The 17,616-nt window shown below is 49.7% G+C and overlaps 1 protein-coding gene across 1 annotated transcript in view; it reads right to left on the bottom strand.

Moving 5' to 3' along the window:
* The window catches only part of SCMH1 (Scm polycomb group protein homolog 1), a 64,879-nt gene extending 51,082 nt beyond the window's left edge, over positions 1-13,797 (bottom strand). The window contains exon 1 of the mRNA XM_058819716.1: positions 13,699-13,797. The gene's annotated coding sequence lies outside the window, so the exon portion shown is untranslated. The remainder of the gene's footprint in view (positions 1-13,698) is intronic.
* Positions 13,798-17,616: the final 3,819 nt, after the last annotated feature.

Genomic DNA, 17,616 nt, shown 5'->3' with positions numbered 1-17,616 from the left:
TGCATAATTATCAAAGGAGTTAGAGCTGAGGCTCTTAATGTCTCTTCCAGGCACTTCTTTGTTCCACTCAAGGCACCAGTCACATCTGAATTATTTCCTGGGGTTGTTTGGACTTCCTATTATACAAGGATGATTATGGTGAACCTTGGGATGGAGTCCAAGTGGGATCTCAGCACTCCCATGTTTGATTGAAAGGGAACCTGAAGGTTTGCTGACAGAGTGCCAAGCTTCAAACCTCGCTGGACAATGGCACTGCCAGCAGGCCAGAGGCTTTCAGAGACAAGAGGAAGAAAACCACCAGCAGTGAGGCTGGAAAATGGTTTTATTAGGTCAGATACATACCCACAGATTAGGATTCAGGGGAAATAAAAGGGAAACTCTGCATATTGACAGAGGACTGTGAGAATGACGCTCCTTGGAAATCCCATGGGGCTGCCACAAGAGAATCCTGACAGTTTCTCATGATGCAAAGTGCCTGCAGTCATTGATTTGTTCCCCACAAAAGCACAGGGCTGGAGCACCACGATCACTGCAGCCACTAAAAATCCCTCCCAGGTAACCTCTGCTTCAGCTGAGGTTTTCTCCACAGTGATGTTTCCATCAAACCCCATCAATGTTTGCAGCAGTAAAGAGCTGTCCCTTACAAATTCCCTCAGGAAATGTGAGGGCAGCCCTGTAAGCTCCTGCCTGTCACGGGTGATGGCAGTGCTGCCATTCCAGCCTCCCTGCTGGAACGTTTCAGCTCCATTCTGGAAGCCCCTGTGTGATACAGGCACATCCAGTGCAGAAAATCAGGCACATGATGAGCAGATAATGGGAATTACAGAATATCCTGAGCTGGGAGGGATCTATAAGGAGCATCAATTCCAACTCCTGATCCCACACAGGATACCCCAACAATCCCACCCTGTCCCTGAGAGCATTTTCCAGACTGAGCTTTGGCAGCCTTGGAACCATGACCATTCCCTGGAACCCTGTTCAGTGCTCCATGACCCTCTAGGGGAAGAACCTTTTCCAAACTCAGCCTGCTTGCTCATTTAACACCTTTTTTGCCATTTTAAATATCTATGGTGCAGAAAGAAAAGCACTTTCAGCCTACCCGAGAAATCAGAGGAATGTCAGTGCACGATCTGACTCCTCTTTTAGTTTTCACACCAGACTTGGCTCCTCTGATTTCTGCCTGACCTGTGGACACCAGAACTTTTGCTGGTCTAAACCCCAGTTTTTGCTGTCAAGGCATGCTTTGATGAGCCAATTTACTGACCCCTTTCCTGGGCAGAAGCCAAAGACCAGCTCCCAGGACTGAGCTCCAGCCTTCTTGGAGCCAGACGTGCAGACAAGGAGTCCTAACCAAAATGCCAAATGAATGCTTATGTGGGACCTGGAGCAAACTCTCAGGAGTGATCAGCTTCCAAGTCTGAAAAGGTGAGTCAGAATTTATCTTAAACAATGATTTGAGTTCCTTCCACCTCCCTGTTCCCATCCTCCTGAGCAAGACTGGAGTTTTATTTCTCCTAGTCTGCGCAAAGTCACATTTTGGCAGCTCCGAACAAAGGCTGATGAACATACAGCACCTCTGGAAGCATATCCCCTCATGAGATCAGGGGAGCCCTTACATTCACACCAGGGACTATCTCTAAGTAACACTGTACAATGAATGCTGTATTTCCATCTGCAGCACTGATCCCCTTGTGTGATCTGAAATACCTGATGGCTGTAAACCATTACTCCTCTTTCTACCAGAAGGATTTTTTGTTATTTCCAACCTCTCTCATTCTCTGGAATTAATTTTATCTTTCTATCATGTAAGAAGCAGACTGATGAACTCCAGACTTCATGACAGGCTCCTCACAAACACATTCTTGTGTTAACACACTGAGGTGTCTCGAAGATGTGATCACAAGGAAAACACTTCCTCAGCCCCTGAGCCAAGTCTCGTGGGATTACATATTTTAAAAGACAAAAACACGTGAAAAACTTGGATAGACGATGTTTCTACAATGAAAATATTGATTTTATGACTTCCTTTTGAACACCTTCAGGTTAGTGGGGAGAGGAAATAGGTCAGCCCCCCAGGAAATGGCATCTGGACCACCAGACACTGCTGAGTCGGGCTCAAGAGATCACCCTCAAGGTGTGTACAAAAACCAGGGAGAGGAACCACTACTGTGAGCAAAGCTACAACAGCTACCACTGCTCATAGCTGTGGAAGAAATTAAATAAAACCATGCAAGATTTCAATAAAAATTTCCTTCCTATGCAAAAATAAACCCAAAAAACCAACCCACACACACACAAAAAAAAAAACCCAAACCAAAAAACAAAACTAAAATAAACCAAACAAAACCAGCATGGGCCTTGGATCAAACCAAAAACATTCTGACATGTATCACTGTGAGCAGACCTAGCTCTCCACAAAGACTGAAGAGGCCGCAATAAAGACAACATATTTGGCACACTCCAGGAACAGGATACCAGGCTGAGAGAAATGGAGAGATGAAAGGGCTTCAAATAAAAGACAAATAAGATAATCTGACTTGAGTCTGCTAAAGGAAGCCCCTTAACAGGATGAATTTTCTCAGCACAGACATGTTTACTGATGAGCTGGGAGTTACAGCTCTGTGGCTGCCATTTCTGCAGTGAGGGGGGTGAGCACTCCAGCCCTGCTTGGAAAAATCCTCCTTGGAAAGATGGGGATCTGTAGGAGAGATGGGGGTAGGACGGTGGGGATGGACAGAGAGCAGAGATCTCTGCAGCCAGGGCTGGGAACTTGTGGGTTATTGCAAAGGGCCTGGGTGCAGGGCCCTGCTGGGAGCTGCCAGCCACAGCTCAGAGCAGGCTGAGAGAAGAGAGGGGGAGAGAGGGTGAGAGAGGTAAAGAGAGCAAAAGGGTAAGAGAATGAGGTTCCTGTTACAATATCATAAATCTTCTTCTGTGTTACAATATTCTAATTCTGAGAATTAGAATATTCTCATTCTCACTTAACCAATCTAGTACAAGATACAAATCCTACAGCATTTCCATACAGCCTAGAAGAATCATTACATTCCCACGCTGGGTTACATTTTAAACCCTAAAAACTCCTCTTTGGGCCCTTCTGCCAAGCTGGCAGGGTCTGCTCTGAGCCTTGGGCCTGTCTGCAAGCAGAGGGGATTGTTTGATCCAAAGGGGATCACCTTCAGCTGGCCATGCCATTGTTTTCCAGTTGTTCAGTAACTGAGAGATCTCAAAGCTTGCTTTCATTTCAATCTCACTTAGAGTTTCCATATTCTCAAAATCTTTTGCCAGACAATCATATTTATAAGGCTTTCCTGTTTCATCTTCCCCACAGGGCTCGACTGCTCTGAGAAGTCCACACACTGCTGAAAAATCAGAGCTGCTTTTAAGAGTGGTATTGGTTTCCCACCCACTCCAATGGAAAGAAACCAGTGCAAAACCTAATGCAGGGAACAGGGAGTCATGGAGTGGTTTGGGTCAGAAGGGAGCTCAAACATCTTCCTGTTCCAACCCCATGGACATGGGCAGGGATTCGCAGCACTCACAGCATCCTGTGCTGCTCCTCCCCAGACAGGACCATGTCCAAGGCTTGGAGCCAAGGCCTGGGCTGCCTCCCCCACTGGACAGGCCCACCTTGAACTCGTGCTGATGTGGCACAGACCTTATCTAATCACACAAATCCCCTGTGGTAACAGCTGGGGATGAGGAAGCTTCACTGTGCTTCAGAATTATTTCAGCAAATCCTTCATGGCTGGTCCTACTGCTGAAGTCACTTTGAGGTTCTCCCTCTGAGCTGAGCAATGCCCATGTCCCACATCCCAGTGTGAAAGATGCCACCAACACTCTCCATGACTCTTCTGGAGTTTTGGGAAAAGCTGCAGATCTCTGTTTCTGGGTGTTAAGCAGAGATATTTCTGACTGTACTGCCACAGAGCTCTCCCAAATGCACTGTAACAAAACTCAACACAGAGATCTGCTTTTTGAGCAGGTAAAGTGCCTGTTACACATAGAAAAGCAAAGCACTGCTGGACTTCAGTGTCGTATGGGAAGAACATACCAAAACAAGGAACTGAATCTGTGTGCCCAAGGCTGCTCTTTCTAACACTGAACCATCTGTGTCACAGCTATATTGTGTCAGCAGGACTCCCATAGATAGCTAAAAGTTAAAGTCTCCTGACTTTAGAAGAGGAATGGCCTGGGTTATAGACTGGCACAGCAGTGTACCCAAACCACTGAGGACAACTTGAAGTAGAGAAGATTTATCACACATGGGGCTCTGGCATATTCTGCCCATCCCCTGACACCCAGGTGACTGGGAACCAGCCCACAGGCCGGGTTTGCAGTACCTGAGTTTCCTTTCATGGCAATCCCAGAACATGGAGAGGTGCAGGACATGGTGCACCCCACACTCCTGTGCTGGGTCATGCCCCCCGTGCCTGGGGACAACCTGGAGGGTGAACCTGGTGCTGCAGGGCACCCTGAGGGTGCACCAGCCTGTGCAGGCATAGTGGGAAGCCTAAACTGATGCAGGCAGTATAGGAAGTTTTGCAGCACTGTGGCAATTTCAGCCTGCACCGAGCCACATGCCAAAGCTAAGAGCTATTACTGAAAGCAGATGGCTTCCAGGAGACCTTGAAATGGGATTCTGCCCAGGGCACTTACAAAGTCACCCCTCACAAAAGCACACAATAGGATGCTTCAAAGTCTTTAAATAAGAATTAAAACAGGAGTACATTAAAAACCAGTGCATGGTTTCCATATCAGCCCCAGACAGACCAGTGCAGACCCCCTTGCACAGTCAGCTGTGGCTGCTTTCCCAGACAGCAGTTACAGGGTGATGGATGTGGCCCCAGAAAGGGCTACAGGGTGTAAACTCTTCACAGGTCTCTGCTTGACACCCAGTAGATATATGTATGTATAACATGTTTAATCAACCTTATCCTTAATTCTCTACTGGACTCTATTCAAAAATAAGTCCTCTTATTATCTTATTATTATCTTCCATCTCTATGGGATGGAAGATATAGGAGGACAATGTATTCCTATGGAAGGAGAAAGAGGAAGCAATCCAGAAGGAAAGGACCAATTTCCAGTTGTGTCTCCATTGGAAATGTCAAGACAGACTGTGCAGTGATGCTGCAAGCAGGATGTGAGAATTCCTCAAAGAAAATGTTGCATTAACTATTTCTAGTCATGTAAGTTTGATAAAGTTTCAGCAGAACATCCTCAGGAGACCATAAGCAGGGAAAGGCAGCTTGAGGGGGAATAAAAAAGCAAAGGGATGGTAATTAGGGGACACAACAGAAATGTAAATGAGGAAAACTGCAAAGAGAGGGGAAGGAGATGACCCAGTCCCTTAAAGTACCCTGTATCTCACAAGCATGAGGGAGGAGGGTGATCCTCAGGGAGACACAGGGGGAAAGGTTTCCACTGAAATGGCAGGGAGGGAAATAAGAGCTCAGGGAGAACAAACCAGCCCTGAAGAGAAGGTGAGGGAAAAAATCACCACTCTCTAATGAGCTAAACACTGAGGCATGGGGGATGATGATGGTTACATACACCTACAATTACATTTTCCTTCTCCTTTCCTCCTATAACCAACCCCAACAATTAAATGGAATGCTTAGCAATATCCCTTGGGAAAATACAGGGACGAAAACTCATCCTCAAGCCTCACATGGCATCAAAGCAATTGCTGAGGATGTTACTGGAGTGCCTGAAGTGCTCTCTTTCCTCATCCAGCACAAAGGAATGACCTTCCATGGAGTTAAGCATTTCTTACCTTCCTGAGGTCCAGCACCAACACAAACACGTCCTTAATGACAAAGGGGAGGAGGGAGAGGGGCACAACTCCAGTCACACTCAAGGCTGAATCCTCCACAGATCCACATACAAATCCCTGCCCCTGACTCAACAACCAACCTGCCCAAACCTTCCAAATGCAACTCCCTCCACCCTCCTGAACCTGCTCTCTCAGAAAAAAAACCCCTTTAATGTGTGTGTGTATATATATATATATATATATATATATATATATATATATAAATTTACCCTTAGACAAAACTCAGGGTCTCCCTGGCAGGAAGCACAGCCAGACTCCCCTCCAACCCTTCCAGCAGCTGATTCTTCTTATGCAAACAAAGGACAGATGAGAAATAGTTCCTACTGATCTGCCCCATCTGCTAAAGAAATGAAAAAGATAAAATCTCCAAACCCTCAGGGTATGGAGCAGAGCCACAAAACCTGGATTTACCCTTGTTGGATCGGAAGGGGAGTCAGTCTCTGCTGCTTGGAGCACTGAGACAGAGATAATCCAGCCCTGAGAGAGGGAAAGGAGGATGTCTGGGGAGGGAAGGATGTGAAAGGATCATTCCTCCCAGTGCCTGGTCTGCTCCAGCCAAATCAAGGCAAAGGGCTGCCCAGGAGAAAAGTTCCTCAAACTCACTGTACCCCGAGGGAATGGTGTGCCAGGGCAGGAAACAAACATCTTTATTTTATTTTCTCACTCATGTAGAGAGATATTAATTCATCTATTCTTAGGAAAAAGAAAGGAAATTGTTACAGTGCAACATGTCAAGAGAAACCAGCACAGCCAGGCTCACTGAGGATGGGTATTAATTACTGCTTGCTATTTTTAATCTGTGTATAACTCTGGTCTCGTATGTGACTTAAGAAGATAAAATCCCAGTATTCAAAACTATGTATCTACTCAAATTGAAATATCCTCTACTGGGTACAAAGTCTGGATACAGAAAAAGTATAACATGCCCATCAAAATTACACTCAATTTTAATAACAAAAGAAAGAACAATCTAGATGTAGACAGAAATATTAGCTCAGGAGACTTACTCCCAAAGAGGAAAAATCACTAGCCAGCTCCTGCAGGAAACCCTGAACAGACTGCTGTTAATTGTGTAATGAAAAAGTTGTTAGGCTGCTTTACATTCCTGAAGGGCCAAGAGTTTGGACAACTAAAAAATATCCTGTGAGGCCCTTTTTTAAAAAACCCAAATCATGACCACAAGCAACCAAAAGTCCATCCTGCAGCTCTGCAAGTATGTTCAGTGTCTGCCAAGGAGCTAATGAAAACAAGGCACTCTTACAGACTCTATCTGCTCGGCATTCAAGTACCTGCTGGACATTTTGTACAGCTTATAAAGCCATAAAATATCACAGGGCATTTACAGATTTTCCAGCTGACAACAATATGAAATAAGTGAGCAGCCCCAGAACACACTGAGTGCTCTGGTCAGGCACAGGATAATGCTGAACAGATACCACCACACACATACATACATATATATATATATATATATATATATATATATATATATATATATATATATATATATAGCTGGAGACTCTGAGAGCAGTGTGCAAGATGTGACCAAAGCTCATGGTGATGGGAAAGGAGCCAAGATTCAAAACCCCCCCATAATGCTGGAACAACAGTGGCACTGCCCAGATTCACAGTGCAGGGCTTGGAAATGCCCAAGGGAAACAAAGCCCTCCTGCCCTCTGCAGGCACAGCAATTCACCATCAAGTGAGCTGCTACCTTCTGCCATGCTGGAGGAGATGTGGCACTGTAAAAACCTCCAGTGAGGGGCTGTGGCAATGACAAATGACCTCAGGAGCCAAGTGACAAGCCAGGTCAGCCAGTTTACCCCACTTGTGGTAAGAGTTAAGGGCTCCAGGTGAGCAGCAAGGTAATGGAACTGACACCTGCTGCTCACCACTGGCCAATATCCTCTGGAAAATGTCAACTGTACATAACAAGCACTACAGCATTTTTCTTCTCTTGGTAGCTTGCCAGAAGAGAATGTGAAATATCAAAATGATTGGGTTAAAGTACAGCAATACCAGCCTGAAATCAAGCAAAGCTCCTTAATCTCAGAATAGTCAGGCACTGGAGTGAATTGTTGAGGAAAGTAGGAATCACCATCACTGGAAATCTTAGAACACCCTAGAGAAACCTCCAGGAAACATTAGGTATGGGTGATCCTTCAAGGTCACTTCTAGAAACACTGAAACCACAAGACTTTCTGCATAGGTACCTCCCTGATCACACAGCCACTGCACAATTTTAATGGACTGCAGCATCTAAGATTTGCTGTAAAAAGACCAAAAAAAAAAAAAAAGCAACCACAGTGAGCATACAGAGAGCAGCAGTCTCTGGGCTGTGTGAACAGCCACTCAATTTATTTTTAGAAAGCAGAATTGGTACAACTTCCTCCTCAGTCCACATCACACTCCATCAGCTCTTCTGCTTGCTCTCTACTCCTTCACTTAACTAACGAGTATAGAGCAGAAATTTCTCCTACCTTATGTGTTGCAGCTGGGCAGGAAAGGCACAAATGGGGAGCGAGGGGCCCTGCAGCAGTGAGTGAGCAGTGCTGGGAGATGCCAGCACTCTGCAGAGCTCCCCCAGTGCATTCAGCCTGAGCTCAGGTAGCCACCCTCACCTTGAGCCATCACCTCTGCAGTCCAGATGGTATCAGGACATTCAACTGCACTGTGGGGACCTTTTGTGCCACCCAGAGCCAAGCCTGGGTTCCTGCCCCAAAGTCCCTCCCCACTGAGAGTACTGATTGTCTATGAAGAAGACAATCCACTAGTGATTGTCTATGAAGAAGACAACTCCAGAAGTTAATAAATTCCTTCTAACTATCATAGGAGTGGCTGGAAGTGAAATGCAAGTCCAGCATAACTCAGCATAAATCCTGACTTTTACTAAGGAGCCTAAATACTAGCTGTAGACAGGTCAGAATTCAGTGATTATATGTGGGTTGCTTTTGAAAACTCTCTGAATATTTAAGATGGATATACACATGTAAGGTTGTCAATGACAATGAGCCATCCTAAAGTTGCTGCTCATCCGTGTCCCCCACGGTGTGTGTAGCCCCTGGCTTGGCTTGGCTTGGCTTGGCTTGCCCACAGCTGCAGGGACACAGGGAGGGCAGGCAGGCCCTGGCAGCAGCCCAGGGAGGCTCCCCCAGCCAGGAGGGAGCGAGGGGGAGCAGGGAGCACAGGCTGCCCGCCCGCTCACCGCACACACAGCTGGACACGCATCCCACCGCTGAGCGCTCAGCACGGGGGAGGAGGCAGGGGCTGCTCCAAAGGGGAAGGGAGGGAGGCCAGGAGCAGGGACACCCTGTACAGGGGAGGGCAGAGCAGATGGAAGCTGGGCAGGCACTGGCAGCAAGTGTTCCAGCATGAGGTGACTGCAAGCAGCAGCGGACCGGACTGTGGCTCACTCGGTGGAGCACAGATGGGCTTCACCCTGTGCAGCCTCTGCCAACACCGAACTCAAACACTCTAAGTGTCCCCCAGCTCTTCCCAGGCACAAAACCCATTTTTCCTGGCAGGATCTTTTCCTGTGGTCAAACATCAGCGGCACCCTGAGCAATCAGAAGGATGCACCCACTTCCCTCCACCCCCAAGCAAACCGCAGCAGATGTCACTCCAGAAATGGGTGAACCAAACTTGTTCCCTTGCCACAATATCGAGGAGAAAGGACCTGGAAGGGCCAGGAGAGAGGAAGAATTTCAGGAAATTCAATGGGTTTGCAAATTTCCACTGCCATCTACTCCTACAGTTTCTGTTGTTGAAAACAAACCCCAGCCACAGGGAGGTTTCTGGGCTGTTCCCACTGTGGCAGTCTGGAAAATGTACAAGCTAACTGGAGCTGGGTAACTCTGAGCACATTGGCTGGGAGGAGGCACCTCCAGCAGGAGTTTCTTTTCTGACTGGTGATAACACCATTCAATTTATAAAACAAACAGAAAAAAACTTCTGAGCAAGAAATGGAGAGCGGCAGCAGCACAAACTCGCACCAGGGAAAAACAGCCCTGCCTGAATTCCCACGTCAGCTCCCTTGTGCTGGCAATGACCACACGGACTGTGCTCTGCTTCCTCATCTCCAGTGACATATTACCAACCAGCCTGTGGAGCTGCAGGGGCCACTTCCCTCTGCTGATCAAGGCAGCTCTGAGGAAGCCAAGTGTTTTAGATTCATTCCCCAGACATCACCTGTCCATCTGGCCTGTTGGACGAGGCTGCCACGCAAACAGCAGAGGCAGCAAAACAGACATTCATCTTTTCCTTCAGCTCTCAGCCAAATTCTTGATTTTTTGCTCAGGATGAGTCTGCATAAAAGTGTGAGATTCAGCCCAGTGAGAGCAGAGGCACACACAAACTCTGCTTAAATCCCTGCTAGAGACGCAGAAACATTTGGTAGTGAAGACTGCAAACTGTGTATCACTGTGTCTAAATCTATTAGAGGTGGTGTGTGTAAGAAACCTGGGTAAAAGAGGTAAATATTACTCTGTTTTTAAAGGGAATTGAATGAAAATAGAGATCTCTGGGAATTAAGTGCTTTCAGCACCAGCCAGGCTGCAGTGATGTCCCTGTACTGATCTCTCCTGCTCACAATTGAAACCACCTCTGAAATGTCCTGCTAAAGGAGATTGCCACCCAGGACGAGCACAGCGTTGCAAAGAGGAGGAGGTGCTGATCTCCAGGGCTCAGGTGTCCCCACCACTCTGACACCACTGTTCAGGTCACTGGATTTGCTCACTCCAAGCCCAGTGAGACCTGGTGATACACAGGGAAGATCTCTTTGCTTCCTGCTGCTCTCAGACTTGCACTATCTGGTTAAACATAGTGCAAATGTTTTATAACAGCTTCCACTGGTAGATATTTAAGCTGGGTAAGAAAGGGATTTTTTACAACTGTATTAAAGCCAGAAAAAGCATTTCCTTTAGGATTAGGCTGTGCTATCTTGTAAATGAAGTGGGATGAAGCATTTATGTCCCGGCTTGGAGTGCAGGTGCTACACCCGGACGTAGTGCTGGGGTGAAGGAGGGGTCAGAGCTACAGTTCTGCTACACTGAGAGTTCAATTGTGGAGATAATTTTTACCTTGGCATGTCTCTGAATTATATATATGCAGGAGATTAACTACCTCACAAGAGAAGCTGGCAGGCAGAGTTGCTGCTCTGTCCTCAATGCATCTTCCCTCACTTCTCAGGGATCCCTCCTTGTCAGGAAACTTCTCACAATGCACAAATGGATGCATAAAGGACTCAAAATCTTTTTGTCTCATTGCAAAAACTGAATTGCAGTAGCAGGCAAGGAAAAGGAGAAAAGGCAGGGTGGAAGATGCAAACATTACAGCTCAAACAAGAGCCCCAAACACACCAAGGTTTAACTCAGCACAGCTCTGAGCTCACGTTGATAGCACGCTACTCCAGATTTGCAAACAGGAGCTCACCGAGCACACCAAGCCCTGTCACAAACACACAGTTAATGGCACAAACAGGCAAACATGTGATGTGCATTCCTTGTCATGTAACAGCACTGAGATGTACCCAAAACAGGGTCATTTGGGCCCAGCTTATTACAACTGCTCTGCAGAGTTCTGCTCTGACTGACCACGGTACTTTGGGTGAAGTGTGAATAGGAGCAGAACCCAAATCAGAGACAGAGGTCAGCAAGGCTGACATGCCCATGTGAGAAGAAGTGAGAAACTGATCTTGCTCAGCTCAGGGAGAGGGTAAAGAAATCTTCAAATGCTTCTAACTGAGATGCAGACGTAGGAAGTGGAGTGATGTGCTCTTCATGAGCTCTGTACATCAGAAAAAGAACAGGTTTAAAGTGCAAGACAAAGATTTAGATTAAAACCCTGAAAGATCTCTGTAATGATGGGGAGGCCTAAGTGTTGGCATACACTACCTGTACAGGATATGGAATTGCCAGCATGAAGAGCTTAAAAGAAGAATCATGACTCAGGAAGGGTTTAGAAGCCTACCTGACCTTACTCAGGGTTGGGAAACAACCAGGACATCTCTGGAGGTACCTGATGTCTGAGTCTACCAAACAGTTTCAGACATTCCTTTAAATTAGACATAGGGCAGGGACACAACTCCCACAGCACTCCTGTCTAGACTGAAGCAAAGCTACTTGATGAATAAGATCGTCATTTAATACCTTAACAGAATCTTTTATTTACAGGCACCATATTGTCCTGCAAAATTCATCAGGTTTCCACAGAAGTGCCCCAAGAAAAGCAGATAATCAAGATGCAGAATTGTTGAATGCTAAGATGTAAATACCAAATCAGGAGCGCCAAGACTCAGCATATCTCTCACAAACAGAACACACTCAACCTTTTAATTAAATAAATACTTTAAATAGCACAGAAATACCTGCATTTCCCTGGTGCCCATTGTAAAGGACTCCCTGATTTCCATCTGCATTTTCATACCATCTACTGGGCACATCCTGAACTACCCACCAGCACATGCAGGGCTGCATACCACGGCAGCTTGTCCCAAGCTGAGACCCCCATGAGCCGAGTTTTGTTCCCCATATTAACACCAAGCCACATACCAGTGCCTGAAATAAAGCACAAGGAACGACACCACCATCCCACGCTCCCAATATTCCCAGCAAACACATATGGACAGCACAGCCTGGCCAGCAGAAGCTGAGAGTAAGAGAGGAAGGCGACAGGAGGAGGCCCAGCCCGCAGCGAACCGAGGTGGGAGAACATTTTCCCCCAATATTACTGGCTGCGAACTGCAGCGACCACATGGCTGTTCCCAGCCACTCAGTGCACGCTGTTTACTATAAACAACAACAGTAAACACAAACTCAGCCAAAAAATCCAAGCCGGAGACCCCAGAGCTGGGTCTGCACATCCCGACGCTCCCCATGGAAATAGTTTCATGTTCAGCTGCTGAACCTAAACCACCCGAGGCCCAAGGGAGCCAAGCTGCTCAGCGCATCCCAAACTCAGGCTGCCTGCTCGGATTTGCCAGCTCTACCTTCAGTCATCCACACTCCAAAGTGCTGCCACAGTTTTACACGGGAGCTTCAAAGAGCTGGCGGATTAAACCTGCGCGGCAGGAGCCAGCCGTCACCGGGGTTATTTTTAAACATCTCGCTGTGCACGAAATGCTCAAATCTTGTCTCGCTCCCAGCTCTATCCCAGCGCTGGGCTCGGGGCGGCTGCGAAGGAGGCGCAGCTTCTCCCCAGGCACGGTGGTGATGAGATTTCTCCCGGGGGTCACCAATGCCACGTCCAGCAGCAGGATCTGCTCCAGCACCGGGCACTAGCTCCACACACACACTGGGGTGATAGCACGGTGTCACCGAGCCCTGAAGGGCTCACGGGGGAGGAAGGGCACAAACCCCCGCGGGCACAGCTCGCAGACAGGGCCACCTCCTGCACCTCGGTCCCGCTTTCCCTTCCCTGCCGGGAGCGCCCGGCCGGTACCGAAACACGCCGGGGAAGGGGCAGCTCCGGCCGGCCCCAGAACCGCTCCGAGGCCTCGGGGCGAGGCGGTACCGCGGCTGCCCGAGGCCCTGCCCGGGGACACCCGGCACAACAACAAAGCCCTGGAAGAGGCTTCCCCGGGAGGCACAGCCCGGCCGGGCAGCCGCGGGGCCGGGGAGCCCCGAGGCGCTGCCCGGCCGCCGGGAGGGCCGGTCCTGGACGGGCACCAGCAGGTGCGGCCGGTGACAGCCGCCCCCGGCCCGGGCACCGCGCGGAAGCGGCGGCCGGGCCGCGCTGACAGGAGGGATGAGATCCGGGCCGGGCTGCGGGCCCGATTCCCGCCCGAGCCCCGTCGCGCTTCCCCGGCCGGGCCGGACCGGACCGAGCCCGGCCGAGCCGCCCGCCCCGGGCCGCCCGCTCACCTGCGCGGCCGCCGAGCGCTGGCGCTGCTCAGTCCCTCGCCGCCGCCGCCATGTTCGCGCTGCGCAGGGAGGCGGGGAGGGAACGGGAGGGAACGGGAAGGAGCGAAGGGGGAGCGGCGGGGGATCGGGGAGGAGGGACCGGCGGCCCGACCCGGCCCGGTCCCGCGCCGCCCCCGCCGCCGGGACGGCTCCGGCCAGCGCCGGCGCTTCGGCAGCTGATCGGCCGAGGCTCGGAGAGGCTCCGCTGGGTCCGTGCGGCTCCACTCGGCTCGGCTCGGTTGGGTTCAGCTGCGTTCGGTTCGGCTCGGTTTGTCTCGGCACGGCTCCTCTCTGGCTCGGCTCGGGCTCGGGCTCGGGCTCGGCTCGGGCAAGGCTCGGCTCAGCTCAGCTCGGCTCGGTTCGGCTCGGCTCGGCTCGCCTCCGCTCGGCTCCGCTCGGTCTCGGCTGGGTTCGGCCCGTCCTGGCTCGACTCCAGTCGGCTCGGCTCAGCTCGGCCCGTCTCGGCTCGGTTCGGCTCCGCTCGGCCCGGCCCTCACAAACCCCTCCACTGTAGCTGAGCCCCGCGGGCCGCCCCGGCCATGCCCGCTCGGGACCGTGCTCAGGCAGGGACAGACCCCGGTCCCTACCTGCACTCTGGGCACGGGGTAGACCCGCGGTGTCCTCACCGTGCCGGGGGGGAACCTCTGTGCCCTCAAGGGACCCCCAGGCACAGGGCAGACCCCCACCGTGATCTTCAGCCTGGGCACAGCCCTCTCCAGCCCTCCCCAGGACCCTTGGGACAGCACAGATTTGTTCCTCCCCTGAGCCCCAGCCTTGGGGTAGACTCCCCTGCCTAGCCAGGACACATGGGCACAGGGCAGACCCCTGCCATGATCTCCAGACTTGGGAGTGGGTGCCCCAGTGCCCCAGTCCCTATTTGAGGACTCAGTATCCCCAAATTCCCCCCAGACAAAGACCCCTGTGACTCCCTAAAGCTAAAAGGATCCCTTGTGCCTCTGTTGTACCATGTACCATCTCCAGGTTCCATGTGGAGGGAACCGTGTGCGAGCTGACCCCATGAGCATCCTTGGTGCTGTCCCCTGACCAGAGATGGACCTCACTGGGGACCTTCTCTGTCCTGTAGAGCCACCAAAGCCAACACACGGTACCCCAAAACCATGCTCTGCCACCCCTTAGCTTGGGAACTCCCAGGTAACGAGAGGAAACAGCCTCAAGTTGTGCCAGGCGAGGTTTAGATTGGATATTGAGAAAAATTTCTCCATGGGAAGGGTTGTCCAGCCCTGGCACAGGCTGCCCAAGGCAGTGGTGGAGTCATTGGAGGGATTTAAGACACATAGATGTGACACTTGGGGGACATGGGTTAGTGGTGGCCTTGGCAGTGCCAGGGTAACTGTTGGATTTGATTTTAGAGGGCTTTTCCAACCCAAGCAATCAGTGATTCTTGTGGTCTGGAGATTCAGTTCACATCTTTTATTATCCTCAAGTGAGTGGTCAGTGAGGCTAAAGGACTCTGGGAGTAGGTATTCCAGTGGGGCAGTGGAAACACCATAGAATCTCAGAATGGTTTGGGTTGGAAGAGGAAAAAATATCCCAGTGCCACCTCTGCCATTGCAAGGACACCTTCCACTGTCCCAGGTTGCTCCAAATCCTGTCCAACCTTGGACACTTCCAGGGGGTTGCCCGCTCTGGGCAACCTGTGTTAGGGCCTGACCACCCTCACAGGGAAGAGTTTTTTCCTAATATATTTTCCTATATATTCTCCTACCTACCTTCGGAGTGACACAGACATGTGTGACACGTCTTCTCAGGGAGAAAGCATGATTTTTTGTTCTGGGAGATTCCATGGAGGCTTGAGTGCTTTAGGTCAAAAGAAGATCAGAAGGAAAACACCCCTGGTGTGGACAGGGCTTGATGGAGTCTGGAAAGCTCTGTGATATGTGTGGCTTCCTGCATGACTGGTTTGTTATCTGTGACAGAGAGAAGGCCAAGCTGTGGTTTATCTGCACCCTGCCATGCCTGGTGCCAGCCAGGGAGGCACAGGGTGGGCAAAGGCTCCAGGGTGGGACCTTCCCACCAGTACCCAGCATTTCAGGAAGGGTTGGAACCACCCCAGCCCATTCCTGTGTTCCTCCCTTTTCCTCTGGGGGAGTGAATGGCATTGCTCTGATGGGCTGAGGGCTGCAGTGCTCCCCAGGGAACAACTGCACTGAAGGCCAGGGACACCCTGTAGGTGCTCACGCTGTCCTGGTTCAGATGCTGGACTTGGTTCAGTCTGTGCAAGGCTGAAAGTCCTACCCAAGGCCAAAGGAGCTTCTGCCTGACCAGCAGCTAACTTCTGGGGTCCACCAATTTGTTCACAGCTCTTTGATTCCCTTCTCAAGGGGAGAAAAGAGGGATCAGTACTCTGAGAGCAAAAGAAACCTGCATTTGCCTGTCTCTCACCCCCAAAAATTATAAATAAAAGCATATACTTCATCAAACAGGGTGGGATTTCTAATAGTGTGTGTGGGGGAAACTCTTTGAAACTGTTCCAGAGCTGCTGTTTGGAGATTTCTCATGTTTTCTTCTGAATGGTGACACTGACCACTGCTGAGGGCTAACACTGGCCTGGAAAACCTCTTGTTCTGAAATACATTGAGGGATGGACAGTTTGAAATGCTGGTGAGGGCTTCTATTTTAAGATGTGGAGCAGTCCTACCTTGACTGAAGTAGGACATGGAAGTGTGTTTGCTTCAGCCTTGCACCTGAGCACCTTCTCTATAAATTCACAAGTATTACCAACACTTCTCATGGGTGTCATCAACTCTGGTATTCCCTCATGTCCACGGTGATCAGGATTTCTTGAATGGAATAAATGCACAAGAGCTGCAGGATGGGGACAGGAGTGAAATTTCTCCATTGGCTTCAATTCGGAATGAGCAGTGGATTTACATATGACATCCATATGAGCACCACAGGACTTCAGTTTGATTAATATTCCAATGGAAACGAGCTGCAGAAATGGTTTGCCATTTATTCTGAAGTGTTGCCAGGAAAGCTCAGCACATTTCCAGCCTGCTTTGGGCCAGCTCCTGGGGATGAACAGCCAGGGGGGAACCCTCAGAGGGGCACTGATGGTCAGGGTGTTGGACACACTGGAGCAGCACTGCAGGAGGAGAGGGTGCAGTGGGATATGAGGCAATGTGGCTGGGAAGAAAACCTCCTGCTGTCTTCCCTTCTTCTCCCTCATTAGTGCCTTGCAGCAATCTGGCATTGAATGTCCTCCTAGGCTGGTTCTCACTATTTGCAGTGCTCCCATTAATGAACTTTGTTTTCTGCCACAGATTGATCCTCAGTCTGGCATGGATGAAAATATAGAGCATGTTCTGCTTGAAAGAAAAAGCCTAATATCCCCTGGTCCGTGACCTTTTTATCCTGAATCTGATACTTCATAAAAAGGTGAATAAGAGGGCACAGGGATGGATGTAGAGGAGGAAGATCTAAAGGAACATGTGCACCCAGTATTCCTGCTTCTCTCATAGATATGTTCTTTGACCTGACGTCTTTATTGGAGAGGGGAGATGGGAATCTTCTCCCCATGCCTCAAAAAGGCAGAGGAAAAGGTTATTTACAGAGATTAAAGCCCCAACAATCAGCAGATCACTTTGCAGGGCCTGCCATAAGTTTCCTTTCCCAAAGCAATCTCATATTGAGACCAGCTGTTGAATTTGCCCAAAAGAGTCCATTTTTGTTCTGAAGACTTCATGGCCTGGAAAATCACCTTTGTGAATACCAGAATGCTCTCTTGGTAGTGGGAAATCTCAGCCTCATGTCCCAGACATTTGCAGGCAGCTCTGCCTTTCCCTGTCCAATTGCACAGAGACCCTCTGACAAAGGCTGCCCTCTGAAAGCCCCTGTGAGCCCCAAATATCCTCCTGA

This window comes from Ammospiza caudacuta, chromosome 25 (assembly GCF_027887145.1).
Source record: "Ammospiza caudacuta isolate bAmmCau1 chromosome 25, bAmmCau1.pri, whole genome shotgun sequence".
NCBI lineage: Eukaryota > Metazoa > Chordata > Aves > Passeriformes > Passerellidae > Ammospiza > Ammospiza caudacuta.
The sequence above is the reverse complement of the archived record's forward strand: the minus strand, read 5'-3'. Positions and strand labels throughout refer to the sequence as shown.